This window comes from Rhinolophus hipposideros (genome assembly GCF_964194185.1).
Source record: "Rhinolophus hipposideros genome assembly, chromosome: 12".
Taxonomy (NCBI): Eukaryota; Metazoa; Chordata; class Mammalia; order Chiroptera; family Rhinolophidae; genus Rhinolophus; species Rhinolophus hipposideros.
This window is the reverse complement of record NC_138058.1, coordinates 31,283,306-31,302,906: the sequence shown is the minus strand read 5'-3', so window position 1 is coordinate 31,302,906 and position 19,601 is coordinate 31,283,306. Positions and strand designations below refer to the sequence as shown.

General features: G+C 44.4%; 1 protein-coding gene across 4 annotated transcripts in view; it reads left to right on the top strand.

The window, feature by feature from the left end:
• The first annotated feature begins 13,319 nt into the window (after nucleotides 1–13,319).
• CEP68 (centrosomal protein 68) overlaps nucleotides 13,320–19,601 on the top strand; it is a 27,547-nt gene continuing 21,265 nt past the window's right edge. For all 4 annotated transcript variants that reach the window (XM_081067867.1, XM_081067866.1, XM_081067865.1 and 1 more), the window contains exons 1-2: nucleotides 13,320–13,469; nucleotides 15,355–15,450. The gene's annotated coding sequence lies outside the window, so the exon portion shown is untranslated. The remainder of the gene's footprint in view (nucleotides 13,470–15,354; nucleotides 15,451–19,601) is intronic.

Genomic DNA, 19,601 nt, shown 5'->3' with positions numbered 1-19,601 from the left:
GTCTTATCAAATGGTGACAGTCTAATTCCATCATTCTCCAAATAGCACTTAAACAAAGACACCCTTCATTTACTATTTGGTTACCCAGCGGTAGAGTTCATACAGGAGAGCAGTTTCTTTATCAGTTTTCAAAATACCAAGTTGACTTTAAATAGATTTGATGTGTTCTAATCCACCGCAGTTTTTATCCTTGTTGATGCTGAGCCAGTGAGAGGCTCAAGTTGACTCCTGAGTCCTCTTGGAATGATCCAAATCATCTTTGAAAGCTTCCTTACTCTCTAATATGACAAGATCTTCCAGGAGGTGGACAAGATCCACCTCTTATATTTCTCAGAGCCAACAATTTTTCCGAGGAGTACTGGCTCCTTTTAGTGGGAAATGGTATTTTATATGTATTAATCATGTTGTAATTTTATGATGTTTTGACATCTTGGGGAGCCTTGCTGACTGGGATGACACTGCCCTTCCTAGGGCTAGCTAATTCCTAAAATCATAAACCACTCACCTATAAACATACCTTTCATATGCAGACAAACCAATCCTCAGTCCATACCCCCTTACCATCTCCTTTATCTAACTCTCACACACCAAGCCAATACTCCCCCCATCTTGTCCTAAATCAACCCAGAACCAGGTACCAGGCAAGCAGAGCCCACCCCTCTAGCCCAGAGTCCACCAACATTATTCAAACTATCCAGACCTAAACTGTTTACCCTACCCTGCCTTGCCTTTCCCACAGAAAACACATTAAAGCCTCTGGACCATGCTTTCTCTTCCCTCTTTCTGCCTCCTGATAAAACGTGGTGCCTCCCCACATGGCCCTGCATTGCATGGCATGCTCCTTCTCTTGGGAAATGGAAGTAATAAGTCTTCTTCCTATGACATTACCTCTCCGTGTCATTATCACTCAGTCAGCTGTATAAATTAATATCCTATGGGTGCATTTTAATACATGAGACCACAATCTGGAGGCTAAGAGTACTCACTACCACAGGGGTGGTCATTATTTCTAGGTTTTTTCCATGAACAGAGCCAAGAAATACATTCTGGATTCATACTGATGCAAAATCAGGACCACAGGGATTTTATTTGACCTCTTCTATCTTACTTCCCTATCTCCTTTCTCCCACACTGAGAATTCTGGTTCTCATTTATGCTGGGAGTGAATTACAATGTCACATATTGTATTGCTTTATCATACCACGACAAACATACAACCATCTCAGAATACCAATTCTGCTAGCAAAAGTATGATTATTTTATACAGCATAATACTTTCATTTTGGCAGTTGTTTTTTTGTCCTCTGGGTCTATCCAATCAGGGATGTACATTTAAATGACTGGGTGTTACAGTCACTTAGAAGAGTTCCTTTCCTGAGTAGTTAATCCCCAAAACTGGTTTGTTTTTTGATTTGATTTTTTATTTTTAGGGGTGGCTTTAAAATTTTTGAATGTTATTGTACAATTATGTAAATTACTTCCATGGCTGCAAAGTCAAATCTACAAACAAAGATATGTTCAAAGAAGTCTCGCCCTATGAGCCCTGTTCCTGTCTTCTACAGGTAACCATTTTTAATTTTATTGGTTATCCTTCTATTATTTGGTTATATATTACAAATATTTAAATATATAATTATAAATATATATCATGATCATTACAAATATTTATATTTCTAAATTGCATATTTAAATATTTACATGTAACATGGTTGCATATTCTAGATACCTTTCTCTACCTTGCTTCTCTCACTTCACAATACGTGCTAGAGATCACTCCATGGCAGCATTCAGAGATACTCTTTATTCCTTTTACTTCGGTAACTGCCAACTGTGATTGCGTGCTTGGTTTACTGATGTGCCAGGTACTGTGCACAAATAATCCCATTTAATCCTCAGGACAACCCAGCACTATTGGCACTATTGTTGGCACTATTATATTTGCCATTTTACAAATGAGAAATAAAGGTTAAGTAACCTGTCCAAGGTCACCCAGCTGAAAAGCAGTCAATAATCTTTGGAGATAGAAAGAGGCAATGGATAAATCTTTATGTCTACATTATCTATACATTTCTATATCTCTAGTTAAACCTACGGATAGAGAAAACATTTACACCTGTGAATCAGCAGACGTCAGTGTGCCAGAATTCTCAGAAGCCCGGTCTAATTTGTAAAGAAGTCTTCATGGAAAAGTCTCTATGATGTTGAGGGCTTATCAAAAAGGGCAGACAATTAAAATGGACACATAAACTAACTTGAAAACCATTTTGAAAAGCTATTCTAGCATGTGAAAAAAATGCAGTGTAGATTAACTATATAAATGATATAAATGGTAATTTAGAATCAGTGAGAAATCAAAGTAGGTATAATATCACAAAAGTCATTTGGGGATTATAAATTCTTTGGACACAAAAGTAGAGACATGTCTATGGACATACTCCATCTCTTTTTCCATTTTGTTGTTCTTTTTTTGTTTGTTTTGCTCATAGCAGGGTCTCTTTTTGCCATCAGCTGCTGCTGGCCCCTACCTCAAGCAGGTGGAACAGGTTCCAGAGAAAGGGGAATGAATGGCTGGTGGCTGGGATGACACACCAAATGACATATATCCCAGACATATATCCCTTACAATGTTTTGTATTTGTTACTCCTATGCTTATTTTCACCTTTCTTTTAGACTATGATTTCATATAATCTTTACTACTCTCTTACTCCAAATGCAAACAAACTGGGGATTAGGACTTCAACATTTGAATTTGGGAAGAGGGGACACATTCAGCCCATAATGTAATCTAATGTAGTGGTTAAGAATGCAGGTTATGGAATCAGATTGCTTGGGTTCAAATCTTGGCTCCATCACTTACTAGTTATATGACCTTAGGCGAGTTACTTAAATCTCTAAGCCCCTTAGTTTCTTCATCTATAAAATGAGGATGAAAAAGTACATGCATACCAAAAATAGTATTTGATGATAATCATAAAACTGTTGGTGGGACTAAATGAGATTTATTAATATATAAATTGCTTAGCACTGTCTGGTACACAGGAAATGCCCATTAAATGTTAGCTATTATTGTAATGCATATTATTAATAAATTAGAAGTTTCAATAGAAGTGCCAAGATACAATAGATTTTTCATGCTAATGTGAATTGTGGGTTACATTAATCTGTAGGATTTCCAAAGTAGAGGGCTGAGATCTGTTAGACAAATTATCCAGATTGAGGATATCAAAGAGTACTGGTATTTAGAAATGAGGAGAGAAGATTTCCTGGAGCATTGTTTTAGAATAATAAATAAGGGATGTGGCAGTCATTAAGCTAAAGTTTCTCAGCTTCAAATCCACCCTCCGCACTAGGCTTTAGGATTCTGGAGTGGGGCTGCTCTTTTGCCCGCTGCTCCTTTTAGGCTCTGCCATAGGGGAGTGCTAGAGGAAATCACAAGGCTGGAGGAGCAAGAAGGATTTTTTTCCTTCCTGTCTGCTTACTAATCCTGCTTACTTCACCCGAGCAATGCTTCTTCACCTTGGCAGCAACAGTTCATTCCAATAGCAGTAGTTGATATAAATTTATAATTTTTCCACCTCTCTCTGACATAGCTAGTCACTCTCCCTTGAACACCCAGCACCAGCTGGCTGGTACCCCTTCCTCAGAGGTTTGGCTCCATAGGCCCCTCTAACAAGTGTCTTCATTTAAATAATTTCAACTGCTTCTTTTTGTGCTCCCAGCCCTAGGTGTGGTAGTGGCTTCCTGGAGTTTCTACCTCCATGATATCTTAATCTTCTCCTGTGGCTTTTTCAGTTCTTCAATACCTAATGAACAATTATTTATGTTAAATTTTCTCAGTTAAAATAACTGATGTGGTTTCTGTCTCCTGACTGGACCCTGACTGATTGGGTGGGGCAGTGCCTGCCTTCACCCAGGTTAGGTGAAAAGGGCTTCAACCAGAGCCCTTGGAAAGCAGGGTGTGTGTCTCCTACAGCTCTGGAGGCAGAGTAGATGAGTGTCTTGCTCTCATTCAGGAAATCTAGATGCAAGAGGTGGGCTGATGAGCTGCTCTGGGAGGAGACTGAAGAAGAGATACTGCTGCACTGGGATGGGCCTGCACACCCAGTTTCTCAGAGCAAGGACAATGAGAGAAGGAGAGTGTGTCTCATGCACCTTATGGAGGGAGAGCGAGAGAGAGAAAGCGGGAGAGAGAGAGAGAACCAGTATTGTTGTTCTAGACAACCAATAGGACCATCTGCAGGGGTGTCAAAACTGCGGCCCGCAATCCATTGTTAATTGGCCCGCAGCAAATTCCAAAAATATATTTATATTATTATATATATATTATATTATATGTATATTATATATATATAATATATTATTATATTATATTACTTAAATAAACCAGGTGAGGCAAAACGTACTTCACCTCGAGTGAGTGGCCCGGTTGTTTGTGTATTTTACTGCATATGGCCCTTGGTGAAAAACGTTGAAAAAAGTTTGGACACCCCTGATCTAGAGGAACAATGATCCTCAGCGAAAAGCAGTTTGAAGTGTATTCTTGTATTCTTAGGGACTGTGGAAGGAGCAAAAAAAAACAAAGAAACTGCTGGATTCCCAGGTCAAGAGAATTCATGTGAAACCAGCAGTGTTAGGGTTCTCAAAAGAGAACCCCATGAGAAAATCAACTTTAAACACCCCCAGGCCTGGAGAACATGAAGTCATACTACTATAATGCCAGTCCAGTAAAATTGGACCTGGCACCCTCCCACTCCTACCTCCTGTAATGCAGAGGGGTCCAAAAGCAAAGTTAGAAAGCTGGGGTAGAGGGTGTAAGACTGGAGCTAGGAGCAGGCGGAGACAGATTACTCCTTCCCCCGCATCCCCACATCTCATAGTATGCCTTTGTAGGGAGAGGGGAGATTTAAAATCACGTTTGGAGTTCTGATTACTTGGACTGACATCTTAATGGCTAAATTGAGATTGTGTTTATGATTTAAAGTGATGACCTCTTTTTACTTAAAGTGACCTGAAAAATAATGGGATTTGCAAAGTTTAATGTAGGTGAAAGGGAAGAATTACTTACCCCCACCACCACCACCACCACCCAGCGTGATAATGGGATTTAAAACGAAAGTTGCTGTATGGATTATAACGTGAACCCAGTTTTTTTTCCAACATGGTTAGATTAAGAATGCTGATAACAGTGTAATTCCTGTTAATAAGATATTTATTTTCTCTAGATAAAAGTTTACTGTCCCCCAACACTCTCTTTAGGGAAGATCTTCAGTCGGAGTTCCCCTTTTCAAATGTGTCAATGTCCTTGGTTTGTTTGTTTGTTTGTTTTTTAAAGTGGGGCAGTGGGAAAGAGCTTTAGTAAAACACCCCAAGAAATCTCTTGAGTTCTGTTAAATGTCCCCTTTTTTTCTAAGTCCATTTTCAGAAATAGAAAAGTACTTCTAGCTCTTAGGGAACCCGGTGTGCGTGTGCAATTGCCTCTACACCTCGTCAGATGTATCAGTGAACATCCTGGAAGGAAAGCTTCCCTGATCAGGTCAAAGGGTAAACCCCATGCTTTGGGGCAGCTGACAGCCCTCCCATCAGCTGCAGTCCCCGCCATACAAGTCAGGGAGCTTCTGGAAGGCAGAGTCCAGCACGGGGAAAATGCTCTGTGGATGTTTTGCTGATAAATGCGTGCTGCACTCCCATCCCGTCAGTCAACAGTTTAAGAAGCTCTTTGCGACAAAGCAGACTCCACCTTGTGGTCATAATGCACCACTGCCCTCTGGCTTACCCCCAAGGACAGCGAGATCACCACCCCCTCTTTCCTAGTCCTTCTCATACCTCTAGGTCTCTTAAAAAAGTATACCAAGATAAAGTCTACTGTGTGGAATCTCATGCTGACATCTTGAACACAATTTATCTCAAACCAAATATACTCTGCATTCTCTAAGTCTCTACATCTTTATTCTGTCAATATTATTGGTTTTCTTTAATTTCTTCAAAGCCATAGTAGGCCAGGTGCTTTAAAAACATTTTCACATTTAATCCTTACAAAAACCTGGGAGACTGACAAATGTTACTATGGCCATTTCACAAATGAATACATCTAGGCAAATGAGCTCCAAGTTTCAATAACTTGTCCAAGGCCACACAGCCAATGGGGGGAAGCTGGGATTTAAACTAGGTCAACTAGATCCACAAAACAAGTTCTTTCCACCAAACCACACTGCCTCTTGGTAGGATTCTCATCCACTCAGGTTTTGAAGCTGGAAATTGGTAAGGCGTTCTTGATCTCTCTCTCTCTCCTTCACCCATATTCGGAGATGGTTTATTGATATCACCTCCCAAATGACACCGGAATTTGTCCCGTCTTCTCTACCCACTGCCATAATCTTACTTTGACCCTTCCTCATGTCTCATATGAACTATTGCAATGGCCTCCTACTAGGTTTCCAATCTCTCCCCAACCCTACCCACTGCAGAGATGTCCCAGTTTTAAAATCCAAATCGGAAAAGGCACAACCCATCCAGAGGACATTTGGGCCATATGTCCAAGAGCCTTAAAAGTGTGTACACCCTTTCAATCAGCAATTCTACTTCTATGAATCTACCTAAGCATCCTGTGTATGTAGAAAGAGCGAGACGCACAAAGATGGTCAGAGCAGTGTGATTGATATAGTATACTCATCCCCTACAACTCTTACAAAACTCAGCTATGGAATACATGATCTCAATCAAGTTAATTTCAACTCCAAACCAACGGGAAATTCTGCTTCATGACATCCTTTAGAGGTCCTTGGAACACCCTGCAGTGACGGATTATCCGTGGTCACTGCCAAGGCCTCCAGCATCTCTGTTTACCTGGTTCTCTCAGTTCTAATAGCCCACTAGCTTACAGGCCACCCTTGGGATATAATGGATATTTGGTGAGGCTGGGAACCCCTCACTGCTCCTTTCTAAGGTCTGGCCACCTCCTTGAGGTGTTGTCAAGGAACAGAGCACAGGTCCCAGGTCCCAGCTGTTGAAGGAGCCTGGAGCCCCCACTCCCCACCCCCACTAGCCTGAGGACGTCTTTTAGCCTGGGGAAAATCCACCAATGCCTGCTCAGCTTCCCCTCAGAGCCATTTCCTTTTTCCTGTATACTAAGTCACCTCAGTGGGATTAGACTTTTAAAAACAAAGCCAGGAAGGGAAGTGTTTTGCAGGCAACTTCTTTCAGCTTGCCCCAAACCTCCCCAAGGAAAGTAAACACAGAGCTGGATACCTGCTTGAGGAGGGGGAAAGGGGAAATCCCACATTCGTATCACACAAAAAATGATCCTACTTTGAGAAGCTCAATGATCAGGCAATGTCATTAAAAGTGAGTGTTAGATGTGAAGTCTGTGGGCGACACACAGCTGCTGACACAGTCTGGACTTCTGACAGTTTAGTTTGCAAAATCTATTCCCTCTACTTGTTACGCTAGATTCACATTTCTGAAGTTGTGGTGAAAAGGGTCGAAAAATAAATATTATTTCATTAATTTCCTTTGCCTTTTCCAGCTTTCCGGTCTCTTCTATGCCTATGGAAATCTCTGTCCTTTCTGTAGCTTTGGCTATCACATCTATATGACCCACTATCTCCAGCCCTGACTTCTGAACTTCAGCTCCATGTCTCCAACTGACTACAAATCAGCACCACCTGGACATCTCACTTTCATTCTCTGTCTGAAATCAACCGCATTGGCTTTACCCTAGGACAGCTTCCTCTGTGCAAGTCTGATTTCTGCCAGTGAATGGGAGTGTATAGGCCAAGCTGTTACCTGGAAATGACATTGAAACCTCGGTTCTGGTCTTCTTGAAGGAAAGACTTCAATCATCCAGAGACAGAACTTTGCACAGCATGAACAGCAGAAGTTTATAGAAAAAGAAAGTACACTCTGAGACCTTGAAGGGCTGACCGAGGAGATGGAAGCAGCAACGCCTTACGTTGTATGGAAGCTTTTATTTCTGTGGCTAGAACTGCCTCCCTTTCTCTCTTCCCTTATCTCTCTTTCTCCCTCTGAGTTGCCTCGTCCTTTGGCATGTAGTGATGCATTTCTTTGATTTAAAGACGTCCCTTTGGGTGTGTGAAAACCTGGAATCCTATTGGGCTGTTGGGCTGGTAAGGTATTGATGGTCCTGACAAACAGGATGTGTGTCCCCCACCCCTACCCCCTGCATTCTCTGACATTTATTTTTTAGGTCCCCAAGAACTTTTTTTGAATTTGTTTATTTTCTTCACTTACAGTTGACATTCAGGTTTTTTTTTTTTTTTTTTTTTTTTTTAGTTTCAGATGTACATTTAACAACATATTTCTTTGATTTGGAGTTATGTGTAAGCCTGGAATCTTGCGGAGCAGCTGCCAGGGGTCTTAACCCAAGTAGGAGCTGCAGCAAGGGGCCTTCTAACTGGGGCTAAATTTCTCCTTCTCCTGCTCATGTCTACCTATCTACCTACCCTATCAAAGCCAAGTTCCTTCCTCTACACTGATCCCTTCTAGAAGCCTCAAAATGACTGTGGAAGTCCCCCGTTTGGAGGCTTTATTTTGCAGAACTTGTTCTGTCTGGTCCCACCTCAGAGGCAAATGAATGGACCAGACCGAGCCCCATCCCAAGGGCACCCAAGCTAGTGGCCACTTAGACCTTCTCAGATAGTTTGGAGTGAAAGCACTGACCAGTAGAACATTCTCTATTAAATAGTAATCATCTCTCTGGTGCCTTTAAAGAGCCAGACGGAGGGGCTTGATACTAGCAGGAGAGTAAAAGTAGAAATGGGGATTGATAGTAGTTGAGCTACCATAATGAGTACCTAAGAATTTTAGTCATCAGGAACTCTCCATGGATGCTGTTCTCCCCTACAGCCCGTGAGTTCTCCTGACAATTGAAGAGTAGGGAAGTAGAAGGAAGTACTATAGGAGATGTTTTCTCCTCTCTTCTCTTTTCTCTCTCCTCCCTCTCTTCCTACCTTCTTTCTTTTTTCTTTATCCTTTCCTTTTCCTCTCTCTCTCTCTCTCTCTCTCTCTCTCTCTCTCTCTCTCTCTCTCTGTCTCCCCCTACCTAGCTTCTAAATAACCTCCCAATTTGAGGGGGACGCCCCATCGTATGACTTCTGGCAGAATGCAGGGCCACAATTCCCACTATGGAAGCTCAGAGACTCAGGTACCTTCTGGCTTCACACCCTGAAAGCTGAAACTTGGGCACCTGATGATCCTGCTACTGAATCAGACACTCAAAGTCAGTTGAGAAATAATTTACTGCAGCAGAATCAAATGTCAGCAGTGGCAGCATGTAGTATGCAGTAGCCATAGTGCCAGTGGCAATGTGCAGGCTAAACTGTCCCTGTGGTGAGAAAAACAGCAAATCTACAGAAACATGGAAAGAGTACAGAGATCTACTCTTTATTTAGTAAACACTTGCTGTAAAATCAATTACTCCACAACAAAGCAGCTTAAAGAAACAAATATTTATCATGCCACACTTTCTGTGGTTTAGGAACCTAGGCACCACTCAGCTAGTGCCTCTGGCTCTGGGTCTGCCCCCGAGGTTGCAACCAAGGTTCTGATGGAGATGCAGTCTCACATGAAGGCTGCTTTTGAGAACCATCTGCTTCCCAGCTCACCCACATGGTTGTTGGCAAGATTCAGCTCCTTACAGATCGTCGGACTAACGGTCTCAGTTCCTCACTAGTTGTTGGCCTGAGGCCTCCCTCAGTTCCTTGCCACATGGGCCAGTTCACAGAACGGCAGCCAGCTTCCATCTGAGCCAGTGAGGAAGAGAAAATATCCAAGATGGAAGCCACCGTCTTTTTGTAACCTGATTACACAAGTGACATCCCATTATCTCTGCCTTACCTTGTGCTATTTGCTAGAAGCCAGTCACTAAACCTAGCTCTTATTCAAGAAAGGGGTTATACAGGGTGTGAATTCCAGGAAGAAAGGGCAGGATTCATTGAGTGCCATCTTAGACTCTGCCAACCACAGATTCATTGATTGTTAACATTTTACTACATTTGCTCCTCCTCCCCATTATGTAGATATGGCAATGATTGATTGACAGAGAGATCTGTATATATCTGTGTATATATTTTTTTTGGTTAAACAACCAAAAATAAGTTACAGCTGTCAAGATGCCAAAATGAAAGCTATTATCCATTAGTGGTTACTTCCCATCCCCCCCAACTCCCTTAGCCCTAAGCAACTACATATTAACCTACACTTTGTCTCTATAGACTTGCCTATTCTGGACATGTCATATACATGGAATTATATAATATGTGACCTTTTGCAAATGGCTTGTTTCACTTAGCATTGTGTTTTTAAGGTCATCCATGTTGTGAAATATGTATCAGTACTTCCTTCACTTTTGTTGCCAGATAACATTCCATTTTATGGATATACCACATTTTATTTACTCATTCATCCGTTGATGAAATTTGAGTTGTTTCCACTTTTTTGTGGTTATGAGTAATGCTGCTGTGAACTTTTATGTACAAGTGTTTATGTGAACATGTTTTAATCTCCCTTGGGTATATACCTAGGAGTGGAATTGCTGGGCCATGTGGAAACTCTATGTTTAACCTTTTCAGGAGCTGCCAGACTGTTTTTAAAAGTGGCTGCACCATTTTGTATGAGGGTTCCAATTTCTCCAACACTTTTTATTACCTTTTTTATTATAGTCATTCTAGTGGATGTGAACTAATATCTCATTGTGGTTTTGATTTACATTTCCCTGAGGCTAATCATATTGAGCCCACTTTTTCAGGTACCTTTGGTACCTTTCAAAAATGCATGTCTTATATTTCCTTGAAAATTTCCTTCTGTTATAGCTTTGTTTTACTGTTACGTTTTTCTCCTTTGGGGACTCTGATGATACATATGTTGGCTCTTCTTTGTCTTCTGTGTCTCTAACTTTCTAGTGTTTTTACTTCTTTTCCAAAGTTTTTTTGGTTCTTTTGATTGTTTAACTTTTTTTTCAATGTTCCTTATTGAGTTCTCAGTCTCTCTGTTTTCCCTTGGACACCGTGTAATTACACAGGCACATGACCAAGACTAGGCCAAATCAATGGTCCTGCCCAAAACTTGAATCTTTAGTGGATACTTAAAATCACAGAAGAGCTGAAAAATAATTCATGGTGACACCAAAATGCAGGCATGCATCCTAATCAGAGCACTTGAGGAGCTACATATTGCTGCCTGGCCTTGCTGGGTTTCTACCATTTCCAGACCTGGTTCTCCTGCTTTTCTGTTATATAGATTATAACCAAACACAGCTCTCAGCTTACTTCACCCACGCTTAGAGACACCAAAGGAAAAGAATGATCCTCTCTCCCAGCCTCCTCTGTAAAAGCCCAGACAAGAGCTCAGACCGTCTCAGGTTGGGTCATATCTATGAGGACTAGAGGAGGGAGACTAGATTTGGCCAACCTGGGGCTTCATGCCTCCCTCTCTCCCCACCCTTCCTGCCTTGAGAGGCCAGGGAAGTGTGATACCCTTAAGAACGATCTGATCCAGGGGGGTTCAGGCAATTCCTCAAAGGAGAGATTACTTGTCAGGCAAAACCAAAAGATGCTCACAACACAAAATTACAGAATATCAGAGCTGAAAGGAACCTCAGGAGTCATCTGTCTTATCCCCTCTTACAGATGAGGAAACCATACAGGGTATAAAATGATAAATGCCATAAGAAAGGCACATACCAAGTGCTGCAGAGTTCAAGGGAGGGACAGTACACATCTGGTTGAGGATATCAGGGTAGGCTTGTGAAGGTGGTGGGATTTGACCTGGGATGTGACACACAGTGTGGGTCAGGACGATGCTGGCTTTTTGCTAATTTCAAATTTTAGTTTTTTTGCTACTTTTCTGCTCATAGTTTGCTTACATCCGATTCCACCACCCACAACTTCCTTGGTCTTTTGAGATCTTATTCATTTGGCCTTGATCTTTTTCTCAAGTTCCCTACACTTGGATTTGGTGTGCTGGATCTCCTGATTGCCTGTTTGGACTTGGCCCTATTCTCTGTTCAGCTGGGTGTCTTGGCTAGGAAAGACCCAAGTCTCAGCCAGTGAGATTAGCTTTTCTGTGTATTCAGAGAAGACCAAGGGTCACAAACACAAATGCCTTCAGATGTCAGGCAGATAACAAATGTGTGAAGTGGCTGGCTGCTACTTAACACGCAAGTGCTGCTTGTGGGATTTGAATTCTTATTAAAAAATAAAACCAATGTGCTGCCCAAGCAAAACCATGTGGGGGCTAGTTTCTGCTTTGCTGTCAAAAGTTCGTGACTCCTGGAGTAGACAAAATCTCTATCATGATAGGTTCAAGAAAACCCAGCAAGTCTGTACCTCTTAAACTGCCTGGGGTCCAGGAGCTCCAAGGGAATTTGTACACTGGGGTTCATATTGCCCACAACTGGGATTCAAACATTTACAGGCTTGTTTTATGAACAAGTGAGGCCTTCAATGGAAGCCAGATCGCTGAAAGTGCTGCGGGGAGAAAAGCATCAGAAAGGAGGATGGGTCTGACATGGGCTCCCATGTGCCCCAGGATTCCCCCGAGCAGTAAAGCTAGAGTTGTGTTTTTAGGCAACTCGGCCGTCTGTTGGAGGCGGTGGAGAGGAAGGGGAAATGGTGGAAGGGGATGCGCATCACGGCCTCCCACAGGCTAGTTCCCACTTCCCCTTGGACTCCATCACCTATTTCCCATCAGACCAGGCAGCTCAGAAAGTCACGAGGCAGATCCCGGGTATTTACCCACACTTCTCCCATCCTTTCCGAGCCTGCGTTAAGTTTCACCTTCCCCCTGAAGCCGTCTCCAACCACCCAGCCTGGAGACATCGCCCGCCTCCGGGGCTAAGGGCCCGTGGCACCTGTTCGGATCTTGGTCACAAGCTTGGTTGTTAGATGAGAATGTAAACACGCCCTAAGACAGTGGGACCGCCTTCCTGGCAGTGGCGCGCCTGGAATACAGATGCACGCCCTGAGCAAAACGCATGAACGAATGCATGAGTCAGGGTGAGGCGTACAAGCAGGGAAAGAGCGCCCACCGCATCCAGCCCTCGGCGCTGGCTGGAACCACGCGCCCTCGCACGACCCCGCTAGCACAGAACACCCGGACTGAGCCGCCAGCGCGGAGGACGCGGGAGGACGCGCGCCCGAAGACGACCCGGCCTCCCATAGGCCAAGACGGCACAAGAGGTGGGCTCTTTCTGCACGACCGGGTCGCGCATTGGTCGAGACTCCGACATGAAGGTTGGGATTGGTCGCGCTTCTCCAAGGGACCGGCTTCGCCCGGAGGAGGGGCGGGTACAAGGGGCGTGGCCGGCGCTCGGTCCCGCCCCTAGCGCTCGGGGTCGCCCGCGCGGGCCGCGGTCTCTGTGTGGGACCCCAGCCTCTGGGACGCCGCATGGGGTTGTTAGGGCGCGGGGCGCCGCCGCGGGCCGGGTTAGGACCTCCGAAGCGTCCGAGGCGCGGTAGGTAGAGGCCGGCGCGCGCGGGTGTCGAGGGATCCGCGGCGCAGGGGGCGGCGGCCCCAGCACCCCCAGCCTGCGCGGCCCGGCCCCCTCCTGCCCTGCGGTCTTTCCGGGTCTGCAAGGCCGGGCCTGCCGGGCGGGCCGCCAGGCCTCACGTACCCCACCTGGAAGGGCACAAAGACTTTCTGGGGGCGGGGGCATCTCGTGCGTTCGCCTCCATTTTGCAGGCGGAATGGCGGGGGCGGGTCGCGGCCTGGTGGTCGGGGTTGGGAAAGCCCGAGCGGGCGGGGCGGGGCGGGGCGGGGCGGAGGGGGCGCGGGTGTCTTCGCACCCTCGTGGCGGCGCCTCTGATCGGCCTGCCGCGGGGGAGCTCATTTCCCCCCAGGGCCTCGACCGGCGCGTGCCCTGTTTTCCCGGTGCCCCGGCCGGGCGAGTTGTCCCCGCAGTAAGGGACTTGCCCTGCTCACACGGAGACACCGTCTCTCACCAGCTAGTGCTCATTCCCACTGAGAAGACGGAGACGAATGATGCTCTCTTGTCTCCTTGAATGCAGCTGTCCACGGCTGCCAAGGGGAAAAAGCAGGATGTCTCACTCCTGCCCAGAAGGGCCAGTTTCCAACTGTCACCACGAGAACAGTTTTCAGCAGTTTAGGGGCATAAGTCCAAAACCTATTTCAGGTCCTTTATAAGTATTAGGTTGAGTTCGTTGTGTTGTTTGTAATATGAAACCGAGCGGAGGGGGCCGTCGGCTAGCTCAGTTGGTTAGAGGGCGATGCTCCCAACACCAGGGTTGCGGGTTGGATCCCCACATGGGCCAGTGTGAGCTGCGGGGTCCACAACTAGATTGAAACAACTACTTGATTTGGAGCTGATGAGTCCTGAAAAAACACACTTAAAATAAAGTTAAAAAAAGAAAAGTGAGCAGAAACCTGCCAGAGCAGATTGTACCTCACTGGAAATTCACTGGGGGGAGAGGCAGTCAGAAGATAGGTAGCATTAATACACTAATAGTTAACCTCTAGACCTAGCGTATGAAGGATGATATTAAAACGCATGACAGTGTGACAGGTCAACAAGTCAAGGGTCTAAAGCTTGCTTAAAAGAAGTGGAGGTCATCACTTCTCATCCGTTTTTCCCTCCATCACCTGGATCAACCAATTCTGGGCCACTCAGTATAGAAAAGAGCAAACAACTCAGTTGATGACCTCTTCTGGAAAGCTTTTTAAGCTCTTCCCTCACCCCACAACTAATACTCCCTCTTTGGCCTCCCTTCTGTTTCCTCTGTTTATACATCACACTGTATTGTGGTTTCCCCAGCCCTTAGCCCAATGCTTGGAACACAGAAGGCACTGAGTGATTAAAGGAAGCCAAAAGAAAATGAATAATCAGCAGTGTAGCCAAAAAGTTGACAAAACACAAACTTTAATAACTTTAACTTGTTGCACCAGTTATTCTTACACAGGGGAGGGAGACAGTTGAGCTCTGGCTCTCTTAAGTCAAATCAGAATTGAGCTCTGCCATATTACTAACGCTGGACAAGTTATTTAACTTCTCTACAGTTCAGTTTCCTCATCTGTAAAATGGGAGTTATAATAGTACCTCCTTCATGGGTTCGAAGGATTAAATCAAATGTCGGCATAAAATGCTTAGCGTAGTTCCTGGCACAAAGGAAATGTTCAGTAGTTGTTAGCATAAAAATAAACAGATTCACTAATACTAAATATCTGTATAATACTTGACCCTTCAGGGTCTGTCTGCCTTTTGCTCTTTATGTGTTTCTTGATTTTAAAAAAATCCCTTAAACCTTTCCAGATACCCCTACCTCAGTAAAAGTGCATAAAGGCATACCTCATTGTATTGCGCTTCACAAATGTGTTTTATACAGATTGAAGGCAAGGCGCTTCAAGCAAAAAGATTTCAACTTGCTTTATTGCGATACTTCATTGCCATCATCTGGAACCAAACCTGCAATATCTCCAAGGTATGCCTGTAATTCATACAAAATTAACTCTATGCTTTTCGTCTCACTACCTGCTAGAGAGTGCTGAAGTGCCAAATTACATTTTGGCAAGTACTACAGTAGTAGTGAATACACTCAAAATGTGGTCTGTTACTCAACATGAGCAGAGGAATAAATCAAATGGGGCCCGGAGTGGCTTCTCACCTTATAACTTAAATCCTTTGTCATGAAGAAACCAGTTCCTATCTTTAAAGTTGTTCAAAAACATTGTGAAAAGAGGAAGAGGTCTTTCTGTTGGCTCTAGACCTATTTGCTAACCTAGAGATGGCAGATACAACCCCTAGAGGATATTGCCTCATTTCCAGGTTTTCTTGTACCACTTTCTGGTTGCAGGAAACAGGCTAACTTGTACATTTCCTTCCAGCTGTAGGTCCTCTTTGCATGTCAGTTTCTCAAATTATTTGAAGTTTCCAAAACAAATAAGCACTCCTCTCTTGTAATTATCACAAGAAGAGAAGAGAATTCTGGTCTCTGATTCTTCTTTCAGTGTAGCCACAAAGAATCTTGAATCCTTTCTAGGGAATAGTATTCTTTCTGGGGACTCCCTTCCAGCTATGAGATTTTATAATTAGCCATTAAAACCTGCCATCAAAAAAATAAAAATGAAAAATAACCTGCCACAAGGTGTGAGCTTTTTCTAGTGTCCTGTTGGAAAGACCTTAATGACAGGACCATAAATTCCTCCTTATATGTCCCTGGCATAAGACAGGCACTCAATGAATGCTTGTAAAGCCATTCTAATTGTACCTCTTCAGGGTGCTAAAACAGGCTTCCTAACCTAGTGGTCCTGAAACATTATTGTGCAGATTGTAATTCTAAGACTATGGGGTGGAGCCTGAGAATCTGTATTCCCCACAAGCTCTGGTGACGCAGATGCTGCTGGTTACAGACCACACTTTTGAGTAGAAAGGTACTAACGTAAATATCTGCATTTGCTTTTTAGAAGTACTGATAAACAGATTCTGTTTCCTTATGGTTTGGGAATGAAATCTTGGATTTAGGAGCTTTTTTTCCTGTTACTCTGTTTTTAACGATTCCTCTGTTTTGTTCCCTGTTTTGTTCTCTGTTTGTTGAGGAGTTTTTCCAAGATACTTTCAGTGTAACAAGATTTTTAAGAAAAGTGATTGAGGCAGGTAGAGTATAAAAAGTAAGAGGATGTCAAGGGTAAGATGAGTACAAAAAGTGAGTGCCTCTCTGTCCTGTATATTTTACTTGGGTGGGAGTGCAGATTTGGTCCTGAGCTTCCTAGCGGCCAAGGCGAAGAGGAAGTTTGTGTTTTTTTTTTTTAAATCAGTTTTGCCAGTACCTAGAAAGTAAAAATCAACTGGTTGCTCAGTGAAACAGCTATTTATTACTGAGACCAGAGAATTCTTCCCACATGGGTTCTCCAAAGAGGACACTTTGGTATAGGGAGTGACATTCTTAATAGCATCTCTTGAAAAAAATCAGTAAGATTCTTACCAATCTTCACACGTATATCCTCACAGGCTCACAGCAAACTGTTACTACAATAAAAGCAGTGGCCTGGGGAACTGCAACCAGGTGGTCCAGGGTCAGCTTTGTGGGACACTAGGATTGATTTTGGTACAGGAACTCTGTTTTTCTGCCGTGCCCTTTGGTGGGAACAGAGGGTACAGTTGATTGACATGTTCAGTCCTCATCATCCTTATACTTTGAGCTTTGTCGGATGGAGCTTTGTTGGATGCTGGCTACTGAGGAGGTCTGAGAGCTTGGGATTGAGGGGAGGGGTGGCTAGGAGCTCAGTCAAGTTCCTTATAGATGTGGCAGTTGCATCTCTTTGAAGGCCATCGAAAGACTTCTTATGACAAGTTAGAAGATTGGCCTTGTTGTGAGGCTGTCTGGTGATCCCAGTTAGTCAGCTACGTGGTGAGTGAGCAAGTGAGAAAGCGAGGGGAAAGCAGCCTGGCCACCGCATTGATCTAGAGGGACCCAGTGGCTCCTCCAAAGGCGCTGGAGGACCCTGTCTGGGACTAAGCAAAAGGTAGGGAAATAGCCCTAAGGGAAAGGAAAGGGGCGGCTGGTGCCCAAGGATCCTGAGGTGACAGCCCATTACCAAGCCATGTGAGACACGTCTGCCCCCCCGCAGGTTTGAACCTGTTCTTCTTTTCACATTGCTTTGCTTTTGCCTGCGAAGGAGGGCGACACCACACTCAGGGTGATTTGCCTTCCAGGGAAAGACAGGGACAGTATGGAGAACTAAAGGGCTTCAGGGCCTCTACAACCAGGGAAGGAGCACATGGAAATGACGGTTGCGCTTGGCCACTGGCCTCCCAGTCTCAAACCTCCAGCCACAGCTTTGCTAGCACCCACTGTGCTCTGAGGCAGGCCGGGGCCTCCTTGACTGCCCCTTTTGTTGGCCTCCCCCACATATGTCTTTACCCCCTCTCATGCTGCCTCCCACGCCTGGGCTTCTGTCTTTAAACTCCTTTCTTCCATCAGTCTCGTTCCCCCAGAAGCCTACCAGCAACCTTTTTGGTTCCTGACAGTGCTGGATTCTACCCCACCCACTTCTCCTTTCATTGTGGGCAGTTTCATGTTTCTAGAGAGAGAGCAGCATCACGAGCCTCTGTCTGGTTCTCTGGCCAGATTCTGCCACTATGTGTACATGGCATTTACCACTTATACCTGTGGCCTCCTGTGAACACAACAAGGAGTGTGAAGGCTTTAGCCCCTGAACTGGTAGGGCTTGCTCTGTCAAGCCACACCTGGCCTCTGGCTGGGACAGGTGCCTTTCTGTGCATTTGGATAGAGAGACAGGCCCTTGCAGGAATAGAGCTTCCCAGACAAAATTTGTGTAAATCAGATTGTTTCAAAGGGAGCTCATGATTTAAAGCATCCTTTTTTTGATCAGAGGAGGATTGCTCCCTAGCTGCTCATTGGTAGATTTGAATGGTTTACTTAAGAGAGGAACGTCAATGTCCCTTCACCCACCCCCAATTCCCACTCCTCCTTTCTCCATCCTAGATAGGAACAAGTGGGAGGAAGGCTTGGCAGCTGTTACGGGACTGCACGAGGATGTTTCAGTAGATACCAGGGTCAGATGTCCAGGCTTAGGGAGTTAGTGTTACCACATACGTGATGTGTGAGCATATTTTTACTGTAGGGCAAGAGTAAGCCAAGCCTACATCACTCCTAATTATATCTGGTAGGTCGTATGGCCTCTGCAAGTCCTGGAAGCTAGTGGGGAATTTTGACAGCAAAGTCCAGGTGTTCCCTAGAATATCCTGAACCTTATGTGACTTGTTTCTTGGTTTAGCCAAGGACAGGGCCGATCTGGTGTGTACAGAACTTTCTCAGATGTGAGGGCTGAATTCTTTATTCATTGTGTGTGCTCTGCAGCCTCGTCACTCAGTCCAATCTCCTGGTGCTTCTCTGTTAAGAAGGAGGCTAACTGAGGCCTCTGCCCACCAGAACTGCTAGCCCCCAGGAATATTGTCAAATGTGTGATCTGAGAGCAGAGAGGCCCCACAAAGAATAGTAGGTTGTTTAAAGCTCCTGACCTGGGAGACAGTGTTGTTCCAGCCCAGCAAGTCATTTTCGTCGGTCTCAGTAGTTCATCGGTGCCTTGAAAAGGAATAAGCTGTCTCTCATTGAGAGGGTCCGAGCAGAATCTCACTCTTCCACCCTCATCTCCAGAGGGCCAGGAAGAATGATGTGTAAAATCGAGAATATATGGAAACGAGGGCTGGACCTTCAAGCAGAATTACAGATGCCCACCTGGCAAATGCAGACAGAGTTGAGCCCCAGAAGTTCAAAACTTGTATATTTGCTAGGCCATTGTCCTCTTCAACATGACTGATGTTTTCAAAATGGTTTGCCTTCAGCAGTCATTACTTGAAGGAGTTTTCCCTGGTTATCTCTACCCCAGTTGATTTCCCCCCTTTCTTTGTATTCTGTAGCATCTTAATACAATTTAGAGTGAACTCTCATAGACTTCTTTTTATTCTTTACTTTCACATGTATCTGTCTTAGTTCTCCTAATAAACATGTAGTGCTGGGGAAAAGGCAAGATTTGTCAGGCAGATTAGTAAGTAACATTATAAAGGGACTGCTTATCCAGACTGAGAAAATAATCATCTATATAATTATCT